Source organism: Amblyraja radiata, unplaced genomic scaffold (assembly GCF_010909765.2).
Source record: "Amblyraja radiata isolate CabotCenter1 unplaced genomic scaffold, sAmbRad1.1.pri S140, whole genome shotgun sequence".
Lineage (NCBI taxonomy): Eukaryota > Metazoa > Chordata > Chondrichthyes > Rajiformes > Rajidae > Amblyraja > Amblyraja radiata.
Window position 1 is genome coordinate 335490 of NW_022630126.1, and position 20643 is coordinate 356132.

Sequence of the window (20643 nt, forward strand, 5' to 3'; positions counted from 1 at the left end):
AGAGATGTCGCCGGATCCACTGAGTTACTCCAGTACTTTGTGTCTTTTTTTTGTAAACCAGCAACTGCAGTTTCTTATTTCTCCTTTCTAATTAACCTCAACAGTTTCTCATCTCATCTCTGGTTTTGCAGGTTAAAATCTTTGCTTCAGTCTTCATATTTTTCCAGTTGCTGTTCTTCATTGCACCAAGGCCAATTGGACTGTCTGACTTTCTCAGTATTTCTTTGTTATCTATGATCTTTTCATTCCACTGCTCAATTCACCGTACTCTTTTGACCTTGTCTTGTGCTGTTGTTCAGTGCCGCCCTTATTTAATGTCTCCAGAATTTCACTGCACTCTCTCCTTCAGTTTCAATTCCCCACAGTATTCTCACCTCTCTTTTCACTCAAAAATATTTTCAACCTCATTAAAATTCTCTTATTCTAGTTCCTGTTTGCAATTTTCTCACTGCGTTTTCCAGCATCCATAAGGTTTCACTCCTTGTTCTTTCCACACAAACCAACCTCCCTTCCATTGACTCAATTCATACCCCACGCTGCCTTGGCAAGGCCAGCAGCATAATCAAGGACGAGTCGCACCCTGGCCACTCCCTCTTCTCCCCTCTCGCATCAGGCAAAAGGTATAAAACGCACAACTTCAGATTGAGGGACAGTGTCTTCCCAGCTGTTCTCAGGTGACTGAATCATCCTACCCCATCCAGTGAGCAGTGCTGAACTACTATCTACATCATTGATGACTCTCTGACTAACATTGATCGGACTTTGTTGGCTTTACGTTGCAGGAAATATTATTCCCTTATCATGTATTTATACACCGTAAATGGCTCGATTGTAATCATGTATTGTATTTCCGCTGACGTTAGCATGCATAAAGCTTTTCACTGTACCTCGGTACACATGACAATAAACTAAACTGTTCAAATATTTTAGCTGTTTTGATTTGTGTTTTCCAGTATTTCCTTTAATGAATCATAGAATCAGGCTATTTGCCTGATCCGGTGGGAAGGTTGGTTTCATTTAATTCCTGTATTAAATTTTGCTTGATTTATAAATTATAATCCTACATAGCTATAAAAACAAAAGAGAGAATAGTGCTTTCTGAAATTGGAAACAAATACAAGGATTATGGAAATATGGAATCAATCCACATATCAATTAGTTTCTAGTTATGAGTTGGGTGTTTTGTAGATTAAAAAGTGCAGGCATATTTATCATTTCTTGCTGTTGGTGTCCATGGCAGATTGTCATTCTATAAACTGCTTAACCTGTATAAATGGTCAGTCTGAAGAAGGGTCTCGACCCGAAACGTCACCCATTTGTTCTCTCCAGAGATGCTGTCTGTCCCGCTGAGTTACTCCAGCTATTTGTGTCCATCTAGGTTCATGAATAGCTTTTTCCAACAATCACCAGGCTCTTTTTGTGTCTGTCTAAAGGCTTGTTCAGCTTATTAATTTATTTTATTTAAAATCTTTTGAGTCTTTTTGTACCATGTGTACTCTTTTTGTACTATAAAAAAAATGGCCAAAATTTGAAAATCTAGCCTTTATTTTGTTTTACCATCATAACATAGATGTTGGTTATGGAAAAAGATAGGGCCAGTCCTCAAATGAAAGACCTATATTGGGCAAGGCTAATTTTGATGGTACTCAACAGGAACTTATAAAGGTTGATTGGGAAGGGCTGTTACCACTTAAAGGGCCACCTGGCAATTGGGAGGCATTTAAAGGAGAGATAGGAAGCCATGAAGTCCAGCAGCCATCTGTGCCAATATGGTTACTGAACATCCCAAAAGTTGATCTGGAGATATGGGAGGCAAAAAGGAGGAACAAAAATTCAGACCTAAAGACAGAATATAATAGCCATATAGATAATAGATACAGGGAACACCTCTTAATTTTCACAGATGGATCAAAGGACCCAGTAGCTGAAACAACAGGGGCAGCTGTGGTAGTGCAAGGGATGAATGTTGAGATTTGCAAAAGAACAAATAACTATTTGACAGTATATACAGTGGAACTGTACGCTATTTTGATGGCAGTTCGGTGGATGGAACAGGTGCAACCATGTAAAGTATTAATATGTAGCGACTCATTGTCTGCAATCCAGAGTATTGGGACTGGTGCATCCCATAGGCGGCCTGACCTAGTGTATGAAATTCTACTACTATTAAGCCAAGTAACAAGGAAGGGCAGTGACGTGACTTTGTTGTGGGTCCCAGCACACATTGGTGTTCTAGGAAATGAAAAGGTGGATAAATTAGCAAAGGAGGCTTTAAAGAAAAGAAACATAGAGGTAAACTTACAATTATCCAAATCTGAAGGAAAACACATTGTGTGGAAGAAAATAAATCAGGAATGGCAACAATACTGGGAACAGGAGACAAAGGGGAGACACCTCTATTCGCTACAAAATAGAGTGGGCATTACAGCAAGAAGAGGGTGGAACAGGAGAGAACAGGTAGTATTAGCAAGATTGAGGATAGGACACACTCACCTGAACAGCACATTAAAAATGTTGGGAAAACACCCTACTGGGCTGTGTGAGGAATGCCATCAACCAGAAAGAGTTCAGCATGCTCTAGTTGCATGTAGGAGATATGAGACAGAAAGAGGAATTATGACCAGTGAAATTAAGAAAATTGGATTGACAGAAGTATCAGTAAAGAACATTCTAGAGTGTGGAGGGAAAGGAAAAGGAATAAAGGTGTTGTTTGATTTCTTGAGAGCCTCTGGCCTTATAAAAAGGATCTAATGTAAAGACATGAGTACTGTGGAATGAAGCCAGAAGGTGGCAGCAATGCAACATTGCGGATGCCGGCTGCCGTAAAACTCCAAAGAAGAAGAAGCAGATGAAGATGAGGTCCAGCATGAAGGGCAAGCTTGCAGAATGAAGAAACCCTTGTTGACAAGGAATATTCATAAGATCATGATCATGTGATAGGAGTAGAATTCAGCCATTTGACATCAAGTCTACTCCACCATTCAAACATGATTTATCTATCTCTCCTAACCCCATTCTCCTGCCTTCTCCCCATAACCTGACACCCATACTAATCTCTGCTTTAAATATATCCACTGACTTTGCCTCCACAGCATTCTGTGGCAAATAATTCAACAGGTTCACCACCCTCTGACTAAAGAAATTCCTTCACTTCTCTTTCCTAAAATAACATCCTTTCTTTGACACCCTTTTGAAGCCCTTGTCAGGAAAATGGAGACATATGTCAGGTGTAGGCAGCTGCGTTCAAATGAATCCTGTAAGGAGTAGAAGGTGGCTCATTGGTGGAGTTGCTCCATTACAGTGCCAGAGATCTGAGTTTGATCTTGACTATGGGTGCTGTTTGCATGGAGTTTGTATGTTCTCCCTTTGACTGTGTGTCTTTTCTCTGGGAGCTCCGGTTTCCTCTCGCACGCCAAAGATGTACAGGCTTGTCAGTTAATTGGCTTCTTTAAATTGTGAATTGTTCCTAGTGTGTAGGATAGTACTGGTGTATGGGGTGATCGCTGGTTGGTGAGGGCACGGTGGGCGGAAGGGCTTTCTTCCACACTGTATCTCTAGAGTCTAAAGATTGAAGTCTAAAGGAGGTAGGAATATGCTCAAGAAGGAGGTTAGGAGGGGAAAATGGTCAGATCCTTGGAAGAAAAGGTTAAAAGAGAATCCCTAAACATTAAGTGCATTAACTAGGGAGGAAACAAATTTCCTTAGGGATCAATTTTGTATTCTATATGTGGAGCCATTTGAAATGGGCAGGATCTGAAATTACTGCTGCTCATCTGCAATTACTATGGTGAAGAACATGGAAGCTAGTGAGTTCATGGAGGAGAATAAAGTTATCCAGCAACATATCAACAAACAAATGAGAAGATGCTTGCAGATGTGAAGCACAAAAAGGTGGACACATCCACAATGGCCTGACTGAGAGAATTCTGGAACAATGTGGGAAGCAGGTGAATGAGTTTCTGGGGCCTTACTGTGTCTTCATTAGTCATAGGTAAGGTACCAGATGATTGGAAAATGCTTTGATTTAAGAAGGGCTGCAAGAACAAGCCAGGGAACTGCAGGCTGGTGAGCCTTGCAGTGGCGAGAAAGCTGCTGGGAGGAATACATAGGATTTGTTTGCATTTGGAAAGGTAAGGACTGATTAGGAATAATCTGCATGACTCTGTGGGAGAAAGTGTCTCACAAACTTGATTGAGATTTTGAGGAGATGCCCAAAAGGATTGACAATGTCTATATGGACGAGATCCATTGACAAGGTCCATGGTAGGCTGGTTCAGGTGTGATTACATCGGATCCAGAGTGAGTTAGAAAATTGGGGACAAAATTATACAAACAAGGAACTGCAGATGGTGGTTTACAAAAAAATAAACAAAGTGCTGGAGTAACTCAGGATCCCAACCCGAAACTTCACCTATCCATGTTCTCCAGAGATGCTTTACATTGGAGACCAGTAGCCAATGGTGTGTCACTGGGATAGTTTAGTTTAGTTTAGAGATACACCGTGGGAACATGCTCATCAGTCCACCAAGTCCGTGCTGACCAGTGACTATCTGTACACTAGTTCTATCCTACACACTATGAACAATTGTACAGAAGCCAATTAACCTATAAACCTGTACGTCTTTGGAGTGTGGGAGGAAACCAGAGCACCCAGAGAAAACCCACGCCGCCACAGGGAGAACGTACAAACTCCATACAGATAGCACCTGTACTCTGGATCTAAAGGGGCTGTCCCACTTGGGCGACCTAATTGGCGAGTTTAGAAGAGTTTAGGAGAGTTTGAACAAATGTCATGTTGAATTCCTCCTTCGACTATGTAGAAGACCTCCTTCGACCTCCTTTAACTATGTTGAAGACTAGCTTCGACTAGCTATGACTAACTTCAGGAAAATTGGACACCAAATAGTGGACAGTGAAGACGACCTCCCTTCGACTATGATGAAGACTATCTACGACTACCTTCGATTACCTACGACTAACCTACGATTACCTTGACATAGTATGACGTACTACGACCTACGACTAAACTTATGAGTAAAAAAAGTATAGATTTTTCCATGGCGACCTTTTTTTACTCGCGAGCATTTTCAACATGTTGAAAAATACACCGCGACCTAGCTGAGGCCTCGAGTACACGGGGACTACTCTCGTGCATGAAGGAGTTACAAAGACCCCCTACGACCTCGTGTCGACCATGCTGTGAGTGTGAGTCGAGGGCAAACTTGCCAGAACTTGCGGATGATGTCGTCCAAGTGGGACAGCCCCTTAACACAGGTCTGTGGCAGTGTAAGGCAGCAACTCTACCGCTGCTCCACTGCGCAGCCCCCTGTTGGTTCCTTTCTTATATAATCACATTTAATAATGAATTGGAAGCAAATATATATGTGAGATGATCAGTACGTTTGCAGATGATATCAAAATTGATACGATGGACTGAAGAATGTTGTCTACAATTTAAAATGGAGCCTAGATGAATTGGGAAAGTGGGCAAAGATTGGGCGGTGAAATTTATCTCAGACAAGTACGGAGTGACGTATTTCAGAAAGTTAAACTAGGCCACGGCATACACAGTTAATGGCAGAAGAGGATCACTGTTTTATCTGAATACCCATGGGGCTGGATATGTTCACCCTGGTTTAACACCCTAGCATAATTGAGACTGCATCAATGCAGAGCCATCTCTGAACACAGATCTGCAGTGTCTGCCAACATCAGGGTTATAACATCCTATACACGAGTTTGCATTTGAGAGTCCTATTAAATAATCTAGTTGACACTTAATTAGTGGATTGAATGGCCCCATTGCTCAAAGATAAATGGACAATAAATTTGCCTTCGATAGAATCAGGTTACATATTCTTCTGGGCACATTTATTACTTTATTTTCATTGCTTGGAGGTCATTTGAGCTTTATGCTGCAAAATCATGAAAATGCTATAAATGTTATTTGTTCAAAGCATCCTTCCTCAATCTGATTTTGAAGTCTGAAAGGATGCATTGTTGGCGCTGGGGGTTGCCAGTAATGCATGTATTGTTCTCCCAAAGGGAGCATAAGTAAGTGCAAGAAGGGCAATGGAGACAATGGGTGGGGGGGGGGTGGGGGTGGGTTGCGATCAGGTTTACTTTAGTTTAGATATACAGCATGGAAGTAAGGCCTTTGGCCCACCTGGTCTGCACTGACCAGTGATTACACTTGTTTGTGGAAACAGGCCCTCCGGCCCACTGAGCAGTGATCACCCTGTACACTGGCACTATCTATCCTAGGGGCTCATGTTATCGACCTCCCCGTGGTGAGCACTGTCAACTGACCTCAGTCAGGCTAACAACTACAAACAGAAACAGCAGCAGCAGCGCCACAGCTTGGCGCCAACATGGAGCATGAGCCCTTTTTAGGGCGGGCACCTGCGGATGTCGAACTGGATGACATCACCCTGCTGCGGACTTCTGCTGCCTCAAAGGCTAGAAGAAGAAGAAGTTCAGCACAGCCAATGTGGGCCAAAGGGCCTGTTCCTGTGATGTACTTTTCTGTATTCTATGATTAAGAGTGGTTTCCAGAATAGTACGATCAGAGCAATTATCAGAAATGACATCACTTGATTAAATCCTCCGTCTATATTGAGTCTGGGAACACAGGCTCTGCACACAGGGAGTTTTATAAAGATAACTTAGGGCATTTTATATGGATTTGTTTCTTGCTGTTTGTTTTCAGGATCACTATAAGACCAATACAGCTGCTCCTTGACCTACGATGGGGTTACGTCCCGATAAACCCATTGTAAATCGAAAATATCGTGTCGAAAACGCATTTAATGCAATGTGATCACGTGACCGAAATTGAGCTGCGACTCACTGCTGTTGCCCAGCGTTTGCACCATCGTAAAGTATTTGTAATTTGTATTTGAAGCATTGTAAATCGGGGAGCATCTATACGCCAGTCTGGATCTCATTCTTTTATTCCCTGTCAGTAACATTCTCTTTCATCTTCATAATGCTGGAATAAATATCCAATTGAAATCGAGCCATTGTCCAATGGTGAGTTTTAATGTAGTGCTTGGATATCATTGTATTTCTCCATTTTTACTGCAGCTACTCTTGACCTTCTCAACCAGCAGCACTTACAGAAAATCTTGCACAACCTGAATCTTGCGTAACCAGTGGGCAGCAGAGTTGCCCAGGTGGTAGAGCTGCTGCCTCACAGCGTCAGAGGCCCGGTTTTGATCCTGTGCAGAGCTTGCATGTTCTCCCTGTGACCAGCTTGCATGTTCTCCCAGTGACCAGATGGACTTCCTCTGGGTGCTCCAGTTTCCACGCACATGCCAGACATGCAGGTTTGTAGGTTAAGTAGCCTCTGTAAATTGTCCCCAGTGTGTAGGGAGTGGATGATAAAGTGGGATAACCTAGACCTAGTTTGTTTAGTTTAGTTTAGGGAAACAATGTGGAAACAGGCCCTTCAACCCACCGAAGTCCATGGGGACCAGTGTTCACCTGTACACTAGTTCTATCCTACACACTAGGGACAATTGTTACGGAAGCCAATTAACCTACAAACCTGCACCTCTTTGGAATGTGGGAGGAAATCGCAGCACCTAGAGAAAGCAAAAGTGGTCACAGGGAGAACATACAAACTTAATATATATATAATACCTGTAGTGAGGATTGAACCTGGATCTCTGGTGCTGTAGAGCAGCAACCATACCGCTGAGCCACTGTGCTGAATGGGTGATTAGTGTTTAGCATGGACTCAGTGGGCTGAAGGGCCTGTCTCCATGCTGTATCTTTAAACCAAACCTATCAGAAACTCGTGTTCAAGAAGAAACTGCAGATGCTGGAAGTTCGAAGGTACACAAAAATGCTGGAGAAACTCAGCGGGTGCAGCAGCATCTATGGAGCGAAGGAAATAGGCGACGTTTCGGTGAAGAAGGGTTTCGGCCCGAAACGTCGCCTATTTCCTTCGCTCTATCAGAAACTCATCTGGAATATCACACAGTCTCATATCCTGACTTCCCAAAACCATTCCACCATCCAAGTCAAACCATCCAAGTCAAAGAAACTTATTAGATGGATATCTCTCAATTCCTTCCATCGGCATTGCACAGGGCACAATGGCTGTAGTTGTTCCCTTTGCAAAGTGCACAGCATTTACTCACCCATTGTATCTGGCAAACTCGTGTCTTCTACCACCTTGGTGGACAAAGCCAGCAGACTTGTGGAAATATCTCAAACTTCAACTTCCAGTACTCATCACACATCAACTTGATTTGGAAATATATTACTGATCCTCCGGCATTATGGAGTGTAAAATCCAGGAACAATAGGACTACAGGAGCACCATCACCAAGCGACTGCAGCAGGTCTAGGTGGTCCATCACCGCATTATAGATAGGCATTGAATCCATACAAAGGTTGCTGTCTGACATATCAGGCTGAATCGTGGTGGCAATGGCCAAAGGTTTCAAAGAGGACTACCTATAATCAATACCAATATATGGACCTGTTCCAGGTCTCAGATGCCTAGAGCATCTGACATCCTGCTCCATTAGTGAATTCATGGAAACAAAGAACCACAGATGTTGGTTAATACACAAAAGAATACCTCTGGGGAGAAGCATCCTTGGAGGACATGGGTAGATGATGTTTCAGGTCGAGCCCGTTCTTCAGACTGACAATATTTCTTCTGACTGAGAAGGGTCTTAACCTGAACAATCACCTATGCATATTCTCCAGAGATACTGCCCGACTTGCCAAGTTACTCCAGCACTTTGTTCCTTTAGTGAATTACTTGTGGATTATTTTAGTACTTTTAATAATAATTCTTTACATTATAATTTGCTTTATTCTTTTTTTTTTAATTGTTTGTTGTAACTTTAATGATTTTGGAAATATTTCTGTGGATATTTAAAAACTAAAAGCAGAAAGCTCTGCTTCCACTTTGCCTCCTTTTAAGGGCTGTCAGCAAAGTCTGGGTGGGACCTCAAAACAAAGCTGCGACTTACCACTGAAGCCTTGCTACACCTCACCCATATCAAAACTCAACTCACAAGACCAGGTGAACTTTGAGCAGGTGAGCAGGGCCAATTGGTGACCTTGCTATGAGCACTAAGAGTCAACCATGTAATCAATTGAATTAACTGGTTGAAAGATACAGTATTGGAAACAGCCCCATTGTTTCACCCAAGTCCACATCGACCATCAATCGCACGTTCACACTAGGTCTACGCTATTTCCACCTTCGCATCCACTCCCTACACACTGCGGGCAATTTACAGAGGCCAATTAACCTATAAACCTGCACACCTTTGAAGTGTCGGAGGAAACTGGGGAGGTAAATTGTCCCTAATGTGTAGAACAATTGTAGTGTACAGGGTGATTGCTGGGCGGCGTTGAATCGACAGAAAGTCACAGAGACACAGTCACAGAGACACAGTCACAGAGACACAGGGACACACACAGAGACACAGGGACACACACAGAGACACCGAGACACAGAGATACAGAGATACAGAGACACAGTCACAGAGACACAGTCACAGAGACACAGTCACAGAGAGAGTGGGACAGACACAGACCCCTACCCCGTTCCCTCCACAGCTCTCCCCCTCCCCTCACCTCACCCCCTCTCAGCGCACTTTCTCCCCCGCTCTCCCCGCCACTCTCCCCCCCACCCCCCTCTCTCCTCCCTCCTCTCCCCCTCCCTCCTCCCACCGCTATCCTTCCCTTCTCTTCCCTTCTCTCCACCCTCTCCTCCACACCCCCTACCCTCTTCCCTCCCTCCCCCTCCCTGCTCCCCACCTCTCCACCCTCTCAGCACACCTTCTCTCTCAGTCTCACCCTTTCTCTCTCCTCCCCTCCCCTCCTCCCCCACCTTTCCCCCCTCACCCACCCCCCGTCTTCTCCTCCTCTCCACCCTCCTCTCCATCTTGCCCCTCTCTCTGTGTTTCTGTCTCTCCCTCTCTGCCCTAACTCTCTACCACCCCCCCCCCACTCTAGATGTGACTGCAAGTTGGGGGCTATGCGTCAGTAGATAGGGTGGTTATGGGGTAAAAGGAGCAAATTAATAATATTAATATAATATCAAGGGGGGTAATTAGCATGAGTGTGGGGGGGAGGGGGATAGTTGGTGTGTGTGACGCTGCATGCCACCCCCCCCCCCCACACACACAACCGCACGTTGGGGGAACAGACCCAACGGGTCTGTACTTGGTCTAGTAAAACTATATAACTAAAAGTCTCATCTTGACCACTTCCTGACTACGCTGTTAATTGATTTTAGAAATAGCGCTACCCTATATCGCTATGATTTTTGGCCATCTTACTCACAGTCCTCCTCCGCTGCAGCAACCCCATGGATTTTCCCGATCGCTGAAAAATATAAAGGTTATGGATGTTTAAAAAAATCTTGAGATCAGCTGATTGGTCCTCTCTCCTGTCAATCACATGTCAAGAAGGTTTACTGTCAGATATATGGTGGGTGTGTGTGTGTGTGTGTGTGTGTGTGTGTGTGTGTGTGTGTGTGTGTGTGAGTGAGTCTGTGTGTGTGAGGTGGAGGGTGTGTGTGAGGTGGAAGGTGTGTGTGTGTGTGTGTGTGTGTGTGTGTGTGTGTGTGTGTGTGTGTGTGTGTGTGTGTGTGTGAGAGGAGTCTGTGCGTGTGTGTGAGGTGAAGTGTGTATGTGTGTGACTTGAAGTGGATTGACTTGAAATGCATTGACTTGACTTGAAATGGATTGACTTGACTTGAGTGAGTCACAGAGACACAGAGAGACAGAGACACAGAAACGGTCAGAGACACAGAGTCACAGTGACAGAGAGACACAAACACAGACACAGACTAACAGAGACAGAGACACAGACAGTCACAGAGACACGGAAACACTGAGGGAGAGAGTCACAGACAGACACAGACACAGAGAGACAGAAACACAGTCACAGAGGCAGAGAGACACAGGCACAGAGAGATGGTGACACAGACACAGAGACACAGTCAGAGAGAGTCACAGAGACACACAGAGACGCAGTGACACAGAGACAGAGACACGCAGAGAGACACAGAGACACAGAGAGACGCAGAGAGACACAGACAGACACAGAGAGATGGTCAGTCACAGAGACACGCAGAGACACAGAGAGAGAGTCACAGAGACAGTCACAGAGAGACGCAGAGAGACACAGAGAGATGGTCACAGAGTTACAGAGAGATAGTCACAAAGACAGAGCCAAAGTCATAGTCAGAGTCGTAGAGTGATACAGCATGGAAACAGGCCCTTCGACCCAACATGCCCACACCGGCCACCATGTCCCAGCTACACTAGTCCCACCTGCCTGCGTTTGGCCCATATCCCTCCAAACCTGTTCTATCCATGTACCTGTCTAAATGTCTCTTAAACGTTGGGATAGTCCCTGCAACGAGAACTGGGTGTCCTTGTTCATCAGTCACTGAAAGCAAACATGCAGGTACAGCAGGCAGTGACGAAAGCTAATGGCATGTTGGCCTTCATAACGAGAGGAGTTGAGTATAGGAGCAAAGAGGTTCTTCTGCAGTTGTACAGGGCCCTGGTGAAACCACATCTGTGTGCAGTTTTGGTCCCCTAATTTGAGGAAGGACATCCTTGCTATTAAGGTAGTGCAGCGTAGGTTCACCAGGTAAATTCCCGGGATGGCGGGAATGTCATATGAGGAAAGATTGGAGCGAGTGGGGCTTGTATTCACTGGAATTTAGAAGGATGAGAAGAAAACTTATAGAAAAGTATCAAAACGTTTCAAAACGCTAATAAAACACATTCATTTGTAGGATGTACAAAGTTGAATAAATTTTGGAGCGATATATTTGATATATTTACAAAGCTTTTCAAGTCAAGAATAGAACCTAAAACGGAATGGATTATATTTGGAATAATAGTAGAAGATATCAATTTAAATAAAGACCAAAATGTTTTTTTAAATTATGGGTTAATAATTGAAAAGAAATTGATACTTAAATTTTGGAAAAATACAGCTATACCAACTGTTAAAATGTGTGTTAGGAATATGATGGACATAGCACGCCTTGAAGAAATGAGACTCCGACTAATAGATAAATATGACCAATTCTTAAGGAGTTGGTCTCCTTTCATCGACTTTTTGGAATCATGTGATGCAACAGTACCGTAAAGTTTACTGATTTCAGTTCATGACGTGGATAGATCTACATCTCCGAATAAAGATTTGAAATTTTCTCTTTTAAGGGGCCTTCTCTCCTATTTCTACTTTCCACTTTTTCTTTTTTATATATATACACACTTCACGTTTTTCTATTCTCTACCATCTATTTTTCCTCTTTTTCCCCTTTCTATTGTTTTCTTTTTCTTGTCTTGCCTACTTCCTTTTCAAAACATAAAACTAGAGGTTGTACATAGAATGGAATACGGTATGACATAGTTGGCACCTAAAATTAGGTTCCACTGGACTGTTTTGTATTGTATTAACTTCTAATAAAATAAACAAAAAAAAAACAAAAAAAGAAAAGTATACGATTATAAAAGGACTGGACAGGGTAGATGCAGTAAAAATGTTCCCGATGTTGGGCGAGTCCAGAACCAGGGGCAACACACAGTCTAAAAATAAAGGGGAGGCCATTTAGAACTGAGATGAGAAGAAATTGTTTTCACCCAGAGTTGTGAATCTGTGGAATTCTCTGCCTCAGAGGGCGGTGGAGGCCGGTTCTCTGGATGCTTTCAAGAGAGAGCTAGATAGGGCTCTTAAATATAGCGGGGTCAGGGAATATGGGGAGAAGGCAGGAACGGGGTACTGATTGTGGATGATCAGCCATGATCACATTGAATGGCAGTGTTGGCTCGAAGGGCCGAATGGCCTCCTCCTGCACCTATTGTCTATGTTTCTATGTGTCGTCGTCCCCAGTGTATCCCCCCCCCCCTGTCCATCCCCCACGGTGTAACGTCCATAGCTTCCCCCGGTGTGACGGACCTACCCTGGACGAGGGTCAGGAGCGCCCACAATAAAGTTGTTATCATCATTCGGAAAGATCTAGAACGGACAAAGAAAGATGGTGACCATCAGCACAAATGTAGTGTCAAAAATCCTGCCCTGCTCATCTCCTTCACCCTCCTTCTCCCCCCCTTCCCTCTCCCTCTCTCCATCTCCCTCTCTCCTTCTCCCCCTCCCCCCTTCCCTCTCTCTATCTCCCTCTCTCCTTCTCCCCCTTCCCTCTCCCTCCTCTATCTCCCTCTCTCCTTCTCCCCCTCTTCCCCCTCTCTCCTCTATCTCCATCTCCTTCTCCCCCTCTCTGTTCTCTCTTTTTGTCTCCCCTATTTCTCTCTACGTTCTCCTTCTATATTGCTTGTTCTCTCGCTCTCTCCCTTCCCCCCTATCTATCTCTCCCCACTCCTCCCCTCTTCCCTACTCTCCCCCTTCTCTTTCTCTCTCTCCCTCTCTCTGTCTCTTTCCTCTCTCACTCTCTTTCGCTTCTCTCTGTCTCACTCCTCTCCCTCTCACTCTCTCTCTCTCTCTCTACTCTCTGTCTCTCCTCTCTCTCTCTCTCGCTCCTATCCCTGCTCTCTCTCTCTCTCCCTCCTCCATCCCAGGAAGGAGACAGAGGATTTGATGACAGTGTCCAAACCACCAACTTCTCCGTCAGTATCAATGTGACTGAAGAACTATCGTCAGTTACACAGCGTGGAAACAGGCCCTTCACCAAACTTGCCCACACCAGCCAACATGTCCCCTCTACACCAGTCCCACCTCCACCTCACCTGCTCTCTCTCTCGCTCCTATCCCTGCTCTCTCTCTATCTCCTCACCCTCCCTCTCACACACACTTCCATCTCTCTCTTTTTCTCTCCCCAATTTCTCTTCCTCCTTTCTCTTTCTATATTGCTTGTTCTCTCTCCCGCTCTCTCTTGCTGTCCCTCTCAACAACTCTCTCCCTTTCTCACTCCCTCTCTCCCACCTTTCTCCTCTCCCTCTCCCTCATCCTCTTCCACCCTCTCTCCCACTCTCTCCCTCACCCTCCCTCCCCCACTCTCTATCTCTCTCCCTCTCCATCTCTCACTCCATCTCTCTCCATCCATCTCTCTCCATCCATCTCTCTCTCTCTCCCTCCATCTCTCTCTCTCCATCTCTCTCTCCATCTCTCTGTCCCTCTCTCTTTCCCATTCTCTCTCTCTCCCTCACCCTCCCTCCCTCCCCCACTCTCTATCTCTCTCCCTCTCCATCTCTCTGTCCCTCTCTCTCCCACTCTCTCTCTCTCTCTCTCCCTCTTTCTTTCTCTCTCCCAGAACCATACCGTTCACAGACTTGGTGATAAAAGCCTCAGGAACGAGTCGGATGGAAGGCGATGGAGTGGAGCTAGTGAATAAATTCACATTTCCCAGGGTTAAATGTCACCAGCCAACACATCCTGCTTGAACCACATCTAATAAAAGCGGCGGCCAACAAAACCCACTTCCACTTCCCCTAAAGAAACAAGAGTTTTTTTTAACTTGTACAACCCTCCCCCCTCCCCCCCACAACTGCCCTGGGCAGTCACGGTGGTGCAGCAGGTAGAGCTGCTGCCTCACAGCGCCAGAGACCTGGGTTCTATCCCATCATGGGTGCTGTCTGTACGGAGTTTGCACCTTCTCCCCGTGACCCGTGTGGGTTAATTGGTTTCAGTAAAATTGGACATTGTTCCCTAGTGTGTGTGTGTAGGATAGCGTTAGTGTGCAGGTTACGCTGGTCGGCACGGACTCGGTGGGCCGAAGGGCCTGTTTCCGCGCTGTATCTCTAAAGTCTAAAGCTACAGTTGATCTCTAGAAAGCAAAATGTTGAGAATTATTTTTCGGTTGACGTTTCCCAGACCTTATCTAAACACCAACTTCGAAAGCAGTCATACATTCTATCAGAAGATTTAGGCCATTCGGCCCATCGAGTCCACTCCGCATTTCAATTATGGCTGATCTATCTCTCCCTCCCAACCCCATTCTCCTGCCTTCTCCCCTGAAACCCGCACTAATCAAAATTCGATCTCCTGGTGGCTCAGCACTTTAACTCCCCCTCCCATTCGCAATCTGACCTTTCTATCCTGGGTCTCCTCCAATGCCAGAGTGAGTCCCACTGCAAATTGGAGGAGCAGCATCTCATATTTTGCCTAGGTAGTTTACACCCCAGCGGTATGAACATTGACTTTTCCAATTTCAGGTAATCCCTGTTTTCTCCCTCCTTCCCCTCCCATTCCCAGCTCTCCCACAGCCCACCGTCTCCGCATCTTCCTTTCTTCTTCCCACCCCCCCACCCCCACATCAGTCTGAAGAAAGGTCTCGACCCGAAACCTCACCTATTCCTTCGCTCCATAGATGCGGCCTCACCAGCTGAGTTTCTCCAGCATTTTTGTCTATCTTCGATTTTTCCAGCATCCGCCGTTCTTTCTTAAACAAGAATCTATCTATCTATCTCTGCCTTAAAAACATCCATTGACTTGTAGGCTCCACCGCCGTCTGTGGCAACGAATCCCACAGATTCCCCACCCTCTGGCTGAAGAAATTCCTCCTCATCTCCTTCCTAAAGGAATGTCCTTTAATTCTGAGGCTGTGAACTCTGGTCCTCGACTCTCCCACTAGTGGAAACATCCTCTCCACATCCACTCTATCCAGGCTTTTCACTAATTGTAACTTTCAATGATGTCCATGAGATATGAAACGTTTTTTCTAACTCACCGATCAATGCTGGCTCGGGCTGGGAACTGAATATCCAAGGGTATACCTCCTATCGAAAAGACAGACAGGTGGGCAAAGGGGGTGGGGTTGCCCTGTTGGTGAAGAATGAAATTCAGTCCCTTGCAAGGGGTGACATTGAAACAGGAGACGTGGAGTCAGTATGGATAGAACTAAGGAATTGATAGGGTAAAAAGACCCTAATGAGACTAATCTACAGGCCCCCAAACAGTAACCTGGCCAAAAGGGGCAAGTTGAATCAGGAGTTAAAATTGGCATGTAGCAAAAGTAATGCTGTGGTTGTTATGGGAGATTTCAACATGCAGGTAGACTGGGAAAATCAGGTTGGTACTGAACCCCAAGAAAGGGACTTTGTAGAATGCCTTTGTGATGGATTCTTAGAACAGCTTGTATTGGAGCCAACCAGGGAGAAGGCAATTCTGGATTTAGTGTTATGTAATGAACCGGATTTGATACAGGACCTCAAGGTTAATGAGCCATTAGGAGGCAATGACCATAACATGACCTGTCCACTTAATCTACAATTGGAGATGGAGAAGAGTAGATCAGAGATGTCAGTGTTATAGTTGAATAAAGGGGACTATGGAGCCATGAGGGAGGAGCTGGCCAAAGATGACTGGAAAGATACACTAGCAGGGATGACTGTGGAACAACAATGGCAGATATTTCTAGGAATAATAGAGGTGCAGGATCAGTTCATTCCTAGGAGGAAGAAAGATTCCAAGTGGAGAAAGGAGCGACCATGACTAACAAGGGACGTCAGGGACAGTATACAAATTAAAGCAAAGAAGTACAACGTAGCAAAGATGAGCGGGAAGCAAGAGGATTGGGTGATGTTTAAAGAACAACAGAAGATAACTAAAAAGACAATACATAGAGAAAAGATGAGGTACGAGGGTAAGCTAGCCAAGAATATAAAGCAGGATTGTAAAAGCTTCTTTAGGTATGTGACGAGGAAAAAAATAGTTAAGACCAAAGTTGGACCCCTGAAGACCGAAAAAGGTGAATTTATTATGGGGAACAAGGAGATGGCAGATGAGTTGAACAGGTACTTTGGATCTGTCTTCACTAAACAGGACACAATCTTCCTGATATAGTAGTGGCCAGATGATCTGGGGTGACAGAGGAACTGAAGGAAATCCACATTAGGCAGGAAATGGTGTTGGGTAGACTGATGGGACTGAAGACTGATAAATCCCCAGGGCCTGATGGTCTGCATCCCAGGGTACTTAAGGAAGTGGCTCTAGAAATCGGGGATGCATTGGTGATCATTTTCCAATGTTCTATAGACTCAGTATCAGTTCCTGTGGATTGGAGGGTAGCTAATGTTATCCCACGTTTTAAGAAAGGTGGGAGAGAGAAAACAACGAATTATAGACCAGTTAGCCTGACATTGGTTTTGGGGAAGATGCTGGAGTCAATTATAAAAGATGAGATAGTCGAACATTTGGATAGCAGTAACAGGATCAGTCCGAGTCAGCATGGATTTACGACGGGGAAATCATGCTTGACTAATCTTCTGGAAATTTTTGAAGATGTAACCAGGAAAATGGACAAGGGAGAGCCAGTGGATGTAGTGAACCTGGACTTTCAGATTGCATTTGATAAGGTCCCACATAGGAAATCGGTGGGCAAAATTAGGGCACATGGTATTGGGGGTAGAGTGCTGACATGGATAGAGAAGTGGTTGGCAGACAGGAAACAAAGAGTAGGGATTAACGGGTCCCTTTCAGAATGGCAGGCAGTGCCTAGTGGGGTACCGCAAGGCTCGGTGCTGGGACCGCAGCTATTTACAATATACATCAATGATTTGGATGAAGGGATTCAAAGTAACATTGGCAAATTTGCAGATGACACAAAGCAGGGTGGCAGTGTGAACTGTGAGGAGGATGCTATGAGAATGCAGGATGACTTGGACAGGTTGGGTGAGGGGGCAGATGCATGGCAGGTGAAGTTTAATACAGATAAATGTGAGGTTATCTACTTTGGTCGCAAAAACAGGAAGGCAGATTATTATCTAAATGGTGTCAAGTTGGGAAAAGGGGAAGTACAACGGGATCTGGGAGTCCTTGTACATCAGTCTATGAAAGTAAGCATGCAGGTACAGCAGGCAATGAAGAAAGCAAATTGTATGTTGGCCTTTATAACAAGAGGAATCGAATGAAGGAGCAAAGAGGTCCTTCTGCAGTTGTACAGAGCCCTAGTGAGACCACACCTGGTGTATTGTGTGCAGTTTTAGTCCCCTAATTTGAGGAAGGACATTCTTCCTATTGAAGGAGCCCAGCGTAGGTTTACAAGGTTAATTCACGGGATGGCGAGTTTTGAGTCTGTGGAATTCTCTGCCTCAGAGGGCGGTGGAGGCTGGTTCTCTGGATACTTTCAAGAGAGAGCTAGATAGGGCTCTTAAAAATAGCGGAGTCTGGAGGTACTGATTGGGGATGATCAGCCAAGATCACATTGAATGGCGGTGCTGGCTCGAAGGGCCGAATGGCCTACTGCTGCACCTATTGTCTCTCCAGTCGGGCAAGAGCTATAGCAGTGTGTAAACGCACACACACCTCCATGTTTCTATGCTTCCCTCTCCTCACCCCTCTCCCACCCATCACTCTCTCCCACACCCCCTTCCCTCTCTCCCCACGCCCCCTACCACTCTGTCCCTCTTCTACCACTCCCCCTACCTCTCCCTCCCCACTCTCCCCCCCTCCCACTATCCCTCCCCACTCTTTCCCCTTGTCCCCCAACCCTCTCTCCACTCTTCCCCCTCCCTCCCCATCCCTCTCCTCCCCTCTCTTCACCCCTCTCCTCACCCTCCCACCCCTCTCCCACTCACCTTCCCTCTCCCCCACCCCTCTACCCCATCTCCCTCCTCCCCTCTCTCCGCCCCTTCCCCACACCTCTCCTCCATTTCACAGAGAGTGGTGAATCTCTGGAATTCTCTGTCACAGAAGGTATTACCCCTACCCCACTCTACTTTCTCTCCCAAATCTCACCAGATTCCTCCTCCTCCTCTCCCCTCCCTCCCCTCTCCTCACCCTCCCCTCTCCCCACCCCGTCTCCCTCTCCCCTGCTCCCCCCACCTGTGTGTTTGGGGGGTGGTTAATGTGAGTGTGATACCGCAGCTCCCCCCCCCAACAAACGCGCGTTGGGAAAACAGACCCAACGGGTCTGCACGTGGTCTAGTAATACTTTAAATGTGGCATCACCAATGTCTGTACCTTGTACTAAACGTTATTCCCTTTATCCTGTATCTGTACACCAAAGATCATAGAGGAGCAAGATAGACCACTCCTCGAAAAACGCGTAGTATGACGTGTGTGACTGTCGACGCCATTTTATTGAGCGTTTTACTGGGCTTCCCCCACACTATCATGGCGTCCTCATCTAAATCATCATCTCACTGCTCCGCAATAAATTGTTCTAATCGTAAATCTAAACGACCAGACCTGTCATTCTTTAGGTTCCCCGATAAAAAAGAAAGGTAAGAAAATATTATTATTATTTTTTGTCGTTATTCTGTCGTGAAAATGTTATTTTCTGTTCTCCCATCATCGGCCATTGGGAAACTAGGTTTGTCGGCATTAGAAAGTTAGTAGACTTATTTTTAATAGATCTTTACTTACCATAATAATAAAGACAATTTTAACACTTCTGTACGTTTTTGGTTTTGTTCTTGTAAGGGATCGGTCTCCAAAATATGGCCCGCGGGACACATTGGGCCCAGTGACAAGGAGATTTTTCGAGCTCAGACTCGAGTCCGAGAACGCGGCGGCTGTTACCCGTTATATTCCCTCTAATTGTCTTAGATCTTATCTTTGGTCGGAATGGGACGGCTGAACGTTATAACATGCTACCCTCCCTCTCCCTCTCCCCCCTTCTCCCTCTTCCCCCTTCTCCCTCTTCCCCACGTCATCCTCTCCCCCCTTCTCACTCTCCCTTCTCCCTCCCTCTCCTTCTCCCTCTCCTCCTTCTCCCTCTCCCCCCTTCTTCCTCTCCCCCCTACTCCCTCTTTCCCCCTTCTCCCTATTCCCTCCTTCTCCCTCTCCCCCCCTTCTCTCTCCCCCCCCCCCTCTCTCTCTCTCCCTCTCTCTCTCCCCCCCTCTCTCTCCCCCCTTCTCCCTCTCCCCCTTCTCCCTCTCCCCCCTTCTCCCTCTCCCCCCTTCTCCCTCTCCCCCCTTCTCCCTCTCCCCCCTTCTCTCGATCCCTCTCTCCCCTCTCTTCTCTCGATGGTCTTTGTAAGAAGATTTTAATAAACTCTTCTACACTTAAGGTAAATTGACATATTAGAGGCAAAAAGCATCGTCAATATACAGGTCTCTCCACACAACTGAAAACAATTGCACTTAAGTGATATGTCATCCATTGTGCAGGCATGTAGTTATGATCATTTGTTTTCTTATTAGTTAATCATAAATGATATCTCCTGTAATTTCAGATGTCAACGGTGGGTCCAGAATACTCGTCGACAAGATTTCCTACACCGAACTACGGAGTACTTGTCAGCCAACTGTTGTCTTTGTTCTTTACACTTTGAACTTGACCAGTTTTCCAACAAGCAGACCAAGAACAGGCTAAATTGGAATGCAGTTCCAACGCTCTTCGACATTCCTAACCCGCCGAAACGTCTGTCTTCCCAACGCAGGTTACTCAAGAGGACGAATGAGAACCTCCCATCCTCACCAACGCCTTTAAAACAGCAAAGAGGCAAGTAATTTTCTCAATTTTTAAAATAAATTGTATCCAAACTGATATGATTGCTAATGGTCAATATGTAATGGCATGTATGGTACTTTAATTTTCATTTGTGAAATGTTCACAAAACTATAATCACACATAAGACTACACAGTGTGGCTGGTGGAATGCGTACTAGTATTTAATTCAAGTAAGAACATCCATTTAAAACTTCCTCAAGCATAATTATTACAACATTTAAATTGATTTAATT

The 20643-nt window shown here is 45.4% G+C and overlaps 1 long non-coding RNA gene across 1 annotated transcript; it reads left to right on the forward strand.

The window, feature by feature from the left end:
* The first annotated feature begins 19119 nt into the window (after positions 1-19119).
* LOC116969274 lies at positions 19120-20258 on the forward strand. Its single transcript, XR_004410707.1, has 2 exons — positions 19120-19178; positions 20133-20258. It is a non-coding gene; the product is annotated as an uncharacterized LOC116969274 (long non-coding RNA).
* Positions 20259-20643: the final 385 nt, after the last annotated feature.